Here is a 7,224-nt window from a genome sequence, read left to right as displayed (position 1 = left end):
TTTGGTCCTCTCAAGCAAGTCTTGGGAGGACAGCATTTTGCTAATGATGATGAACTGAAGAAAGTGGTCCTTAAATGGTTGAAGGTGGACAAAATTTTTATGAGTGGAATTGAAAAACTTGTCTCAAGGTATGAAAAGTGTTTTGAAAAACTTGGTGATTATGTCAAAAAATAGATAAAATATGTACTGTTTTGTTCAATAAAAAAAACTTGTATTGTAAATATGTGTTTGTTTCAGAAAGGGGGTGTAACTTACTTTCTGATCATACTTTGTACTACCTGACAGCAGGAAAATACTTTATTGTAATTTCAGAATAGGTACACTAATGGGGATAAAATAAGATCATCAAAGTCAGACAAGCATTAAATGGACTTCAGTTTGATTTCATCATCAAATCTAAGTTAAAACTAATTTTATCATTGTATAAGGAAAAATAAAAAATAAGTAATAAAAATTACAAAAGTTAATAGTTATAGATTTTATGAGGAGCTGCAAGGTTATTGAGGCAGACAGTTAAAATGGTGTAACTAGGTAAAAAAAAATGAAGAAATACTAGTCAGAGAAGGCATCACTTCACAAAAGGAAGAAAGGTAGACTATTGGAGGAATGAATGTAGCAACTGATAAAAACTTTGGCAAGAAGAGAAGATGGCAATATGTAAAAATATTTCTACTAAACTTACCTTCATGTAATTTTTTACTGTCATCACAGTTCATATGGAGATTCCCTTCATATATCATTCCATCAGAAATATTTTTATCACGAGACTTTCCAACACACATTAAACTTTTAGAATAATGTCTAAAAGAACCAGAAAGAGATATCCCCCTAACTCTGGAGCCATTTTTTCTAGTTTTATATTCTATAGATGTAATTTTTTTGTTTCTTTTATGAACATGTTTAGAAACTGGAAAATGGTAAAAAGTATTTGTTGTTTTAAAGTACCTTTCAGAGTCATTTGTGGAAGAATTCGTAAAGAAAATTTTCTCAAGTTTATCACAAAATTCATTTAAATAACGTAAATCATTATCACCATATTTTTGTTTAAAACTAGTTTCAGAAATAGATAACTTACTTTCATCTTCCGTATCTAACTTATTCTTGGGTTTATGAAGAGACATAATGGAAACTTCAGATGATCCTATTCCACTTAGATTCTCCAATTCAATTAGTTCAGGAATTCTGTCATTAAGATTCAAACCTGAAAGTGAAGTTTTCACAAGGTTATTTTCATTATGTACATTATTGACTCTATCCATATTAAAGGACAAATCTTTTTCCATTGACTTATTCGATGAACATTGTTGTTTTTCAATTAACTTTTCTTTTTCTGGAGTTAATTTATTTACTTCACTATTACTGTTCATTTTAACATCTTCATCAATAGTAATCTCATTATTATTCTCTGAATTACATATACATTTACTTTTACATGAATTGCTAATAGGAGTAATATCAATAACATTTTTTTCAAAACTTTCAATCGCTGAATTTTTAATGAACATATTATTCTTTTGTAAATAAATATTATTAACCTCATTTAATTCTTTTCTAATGCAATGTAGTTCGTTCAAATCCTTCCGGTGTGATTTTTCTAGAAGTTTTAATTTTTTCTCACAATCTATATTAAAAGGCGAGGAATTATATGCTACTCGTAATGGAATATTAGATTCACCAGATTTTATTCCCGAAGAAATAATTAATTTTGAAGGTTTCTGTAATTTACACTGTTTGATTACATTTTCTTTTCTTTTAACATAATCTTTCAGAACAGGTATTTTAGAAAAATAATTTTTCTTCATAATTTTATACTGTATATCTCTTTGGTTTTCAATATTTTGACAGCTAAAAGAATTACAGTTTGAATCATATGAGTCAACTTCAAGTGATGTTATTGTAGATACATCACAACTTGCTTTTATTTGTCTATTCATAGTCAAAATCTTTTGTTTTTCTTCTTCTAAAGAAGCAATTTCATATTTTTTAAGTCTGAACAGAAACAAAAAGAAAGAATAATTAAATTTATATAAAATGTTAATACCAATAAAATATTAATTGAGCTGAATACAGAAACATTTCTATGGTCTTTAAACTAACTGCTCATTCAAAACAACTTAACTATTGCATATCTAGCTGGTTATTGAATGAATAAATTAATTCAGATAATTATAAGAATGAGATTTAATAACGCTTAAAAACCAGTAACAAACACAATACAATATAAATGTGGTAAATATTACCTTTTTCCAGCCAGTTCACTGAACAAATATTGGTTTAACATTTTTACCTTGATCTGTAATTTTTCTTTGTTTGAGGGTGGGCTGAAAAGTTTCCGGCCTGACAAAGAAAACAACTGTTTTTTTTATTGGATTTTTTCAGTACAATCTCCACAAAGACTAATATACTTTTCATAATGGTGCTCTAATGCAATTACACTAACTTTATAATGCAATTCATCAAACTCATCAAAATACCCATTTACAGCATCAATGACTTCCTCCTCAGTGTTCACAAATTATTGCACACCAAACCATTTTCTGAAATAAGGAAATAAGTGATAGTTACTTGGTGCTAAATCTGGCGAATAATGCAGATGGGAAAGCAATCAGAAATTCTGTCCGTTGATTTTAGACACTGTGACAATTGATGAATATGCTGGTGCACCTTCATAGTGAAAAATATTTTTTTCCACTAGACATGATCATTATCTTTTAATTTGTTGCTCAAATGTTGCAATAAGTTTATGTAGTTCTCACCATTAATTGTTTTACCATTTTCAATGTAATCAATGATTATTCCTTTTGTATCCCAGAAAACAGCTGCCATAACCTTGTTGAGTGACAAAGTTGTTTTTGCCTTTTTTGGAGTTGACTCACCTGATCCTGTCCATTGTTTTGACTGTTTAGTTTTAGGAGTGTAGTGGTGGACCCAAGTCTCATCCACAGTTATGAATCAACACAAAAATTCATTGGGGTTCCACCTGTACAGCACCAAATTCTCAGTTTAAACAGTTTTCCGTCACAACTTTTGTTAGTGTTGGCAAGAGTGGCATCCACCACGCAGAGCTTCTCCATGCCCAAATAATTATGTTAAATATTACCTACATGTTCATTTGACATTTTAAACAGTCTCAAAATCTCATGCACTTTTAATCTGAGGTCCTTCTGCACAATTATAAGAACTTTCTCTATCATTTCAGGAGTTATGACCTTAACAGACCATCCAGTGTAGTTCAACAGCAGTGCTTTTGCAAGCTTTTTTGAATTCAGAAACATAATGTTTTATTGTTGAATATGATGAAGAGTGTTTTAGTGTTGAATCCATTTCTTGTTTGATTTCAAAAAACGTTAAACCTTTCAAACAGATATTTTATAACAGCATGTTTTTCCAATTTCTCTATCTTTTTCAATAGGCTGTCTAACCTAGACTAACAGAATTACTAACCTGAAATTTGGTATACAAGCTAATGAAGGATTTTACTATAGAATGCCAGTAAGAAATTAGACCTGCTGCTCTCTTTTTCTTTTGACTACAAAAATTCATCACTCCTCAAAACATTTTCAATGTAAAAATTGAGTATGCCAGACTTAGTATCTTTAACAAAACTGCACTGTGATAAAAACTAATATCATACATAGTTTTAATATATTCAGAGAACCAGTAAATTTTCAGGACTGATATTTTTAATACTGAACAACTAGTGAGAGATGTTGTTGGTATAGGGCAATCTGAAAAATTGTATTGCAATGCTCTTGTACTTGAAATATCTCGAATCCCACCTTGAAATGTTCAATTATTTACTTTTTTCATATACCTTTCATGAAATTATGTCAATCACATGGAGGAAATTATATATATATATATATATATATATATATATATATATATATTTAGCAATTTTAATAGAAGCATTCTAACTGAAAAAAAAATAAGCGACCCATTTCGCATCCAAAACTAGTAAAATTCAGTCCTAAGGTAGTAAATTTAATATTTGTAATAGAAAAACACAGAAAAGCATTACTTTTGGTTTTATACTGCTAATAATGACTATATTTCTCATTTAAAACCATTAAAAAAATGTATAATTTGTAAAGCACATCATTCTTAAGTTCAAAATTCATTAAAAATAAAACTGTAATTCCTTTAAAGACGTGTTTATGTGACACATTGGTTTTGTGCTACTCATAGTCACAGCCTACTCATTAAATGTATAGAAATAATGAGCAGTGTATGTATTTCCACCAAAGTTAGTTATTTTTACCAGTGATGTCAGTTAAACTGGTAAATTTATTAGAAAAAAATGTATAATAGCATGCTGGATATTAAATGTTTCAGAAGATAGCGGACTTTACTCTCATTAATGAAGCAGGTTACAGAATAATTGACACTGAGAACAAGTAATATTACTAACGAGTTAGTAAATTTACATTCACAGTGTAATACTGCACTTAGGAGCAAAGAATCTGTCCAAAATTTAGAGGATCAGAGGAGATACAACAGAGGCCAAATTTGTTAAAAAGCATAGCCAATAAAAATATTTGTCATTAGGCAATCTGGGAACATTCTTTGCTCCCAAGTGTACTACACTGAGTAAAGCAAATTTTCAGTTGTACTCTTTAAAGTACTATAATAGTAAATTTTATCTGTAGATATACTAGAGGGTAATATATACTTTTGAACTTTTTAGAATGTAGAACTAGAAGATTTTGGAATCTATTCCAGTTATTTAACTGGGATAGATTCCAAAATCTCCCATTTGCTCATAAGTTTAATTATTTTTGTGTTTAAATTAGGTATTAGGTCAGGTATTGACTTAAAAATAAATCAGGTAATTTTTCTGTAAAAGTAAAAATAATACTTAATATAAATAATAGATGCTTAAGAATACTTAATACATTAAGCATAATAAATTAGTATTTAAACTCTTTGAGAAAAATTGGGAATTAAGACTAAATTAATAAACATGAAAAAATAATTTCCAGTAATTGATGTAATTCTGTTAACAAAATATTATAATAAAATGGCAACAAGTTCAAATTGTGTAAATTATAAGTACACATTTTTTATTTTCACTATAAATGATTTAACTAATAAAAATTTGGGTGAAAAATTTCTATAATCTCAAAAAATATTATCGTAAATATAAGATAATTAAATGATCTAGCAATCTTGTTACAAGATTTTCTGATTTGACATAAAATATAGGCGTATTCCAATGATATCATTAGTTTTTGTCACAGTGCAATCTGGTAAAAGATAAGTCTGGCACCCTTCTATTTTAAACTAGAAATGTTTTTGAGTAGTGATATCAGTGGTTTTTGTTCAACAGTGTTTATCAAATTGTATGAAATTCAATAATTTAATAGGTGAGGTAAATAACCAATTTCCACATTTGATATCCATGAATTTGTTTAGTATTTAATTGGAAAAAGATAGATATTCATATCTTTCTTTCTTTGTTACAAAGAGATAAGCATCTTTTAAAAAATGGTGCTCAGTTCAGTAGATAATTGATCTTCCATTTTAAATAATGCTGTCCCTGCTTAGATGTTTGGACAGATTATGTGAGGCCGCATGTTAATGTTCTTGGTTGCATTCCAGCAAAGCAATTCCAGATTTGATGAGCAAACAGCGTATATGGTTAGTAATACCAACCCCTAGATCACAAATTTTTGCTTGTATGAAAAAATCAAATAAAAATTGTCTAAATAAGTGAGAACTTATAATCATAATGAATGGTGATGTAGACATGGCAAGGTTATGTTATAAAAAAAACATGAGGATACATCACAACACATTGTATATGAACTTGTCAACTTCACTGTCACTGTGCAATATATGTCTTTCCAGTGCCTTCTTCAACAGTGCAAACAAAAAGAAATCGGCAGGAGGATAAATCTGGACTATACAGAGGATGGTCCAAGGTTTCCCAGTAAATTTCCTCCAGTTTATCCAGAGAGCTAAGACTGTGTGAGGCCTGGCATTGTCATGAAGGAGAATTACATCTCTCATTGGATAACAGCTCCTTTGTTATAGTAGGTGGCTTTCATTTTATCAAACAGCTAGCAGTAATACTTAGCATTCACAATGTGACAGTCACGGAGAAAATCCATGTAACATAAACCTTTCCAATCCCAAAATACAATTGTTAGTACTTTTTCAGCTGACAGATACATTTTCACCTTTACAGGGCAAGGCTTTCAACTTTTATGCCACTCCATACTAACAGATTTCGATTCAGTAGAGCAGATACACTCATATCTCACCACATGTAACTAAAAAATCATTTCCCTCTCATCAAAATTGATTCAGAAGCCTTTGCCATATTTCTGTCTGGCCTGTTTCTGGTTTATGGCGAACTTGGATTTTATTTAATTTTTTTACTTTTTACAATAATTAAATTAAATCAAATACTATTTTTTAGTCTTCACTGCAACATAAAACATTTCAAAAGGGAACAGTAGAAATATTTTTATTTTACTTAATTGAAGGCAAAGAACTGCAAAATTTTCTGATACTATTAATGTTTTTAAATTTTGTTAAATTATGTTTTTTTAATTTTACAGGATAATGAATGGAAGGGATATGTGTCTCAAACTACTTTTGAAACCATACATATTTAACTAGCTCCCAGAAGCAGATAACATTTTAAAATTCTGAATTTCAATTTTCCTGTACTAACTGAAAGAGTTAAGTGGGCATCTCTGGCAAACCCAGTGTTGATCTTCCTCAACCCTGAAATTAGTTCCTAGTTCAGTAGATAATGATTAGCTGTTTTTTTAAAAAAACACTTAATATTTATTTATACATTATTCTCAAAAGATCTATAGACGCATACATAAACAGACAAGTGAATGTAAAATGCAATTCAGTTAATTTCAATTTCTTGGATTAAATCTAATCTTCTCATTATAGACAATTTCCAACTGCCTAGCAAAGGTCTGCTGAAAACAAAAAATCTCCACCTCTTCCTACCCTTGATCTCTCCATTCTTCCACTCCCTTCAACTACCTCTCACTTTCTTCCTTTCTGGTGTTCCCATCCCATGTATCCTCTTGAAAACTGTGTAGTGCATGCCAGCAACTCACAAGCTTGGAAGATTATTTATCCAGACAAACTAATTCTTAGAAACATGCAGAGTAAACAAAATGTATGTTAATATTATTCATTTTTAATTATATTAAATTTATTATCTAACAACAGTTGCTAAATTAAGTAATTTAT

This window comes from Lycorma delicatula, chromosome 1, assembly GCF_047948215.1.
Source record: "Lycorma delicatula isolate Av1 chromosome 1, ASM4794821v1, whole genome shotgun sequence".
In the NCBI taxonomy this organism is placed as follows: Eukaryota; Metazoa; Arthropoda; class Insecta; order Hemiptera; family Fulgoridae; genus Lycorma; species Lycorma delicatula.
This window is presented reverse-complemented; position numbering follows the sequence as displayed.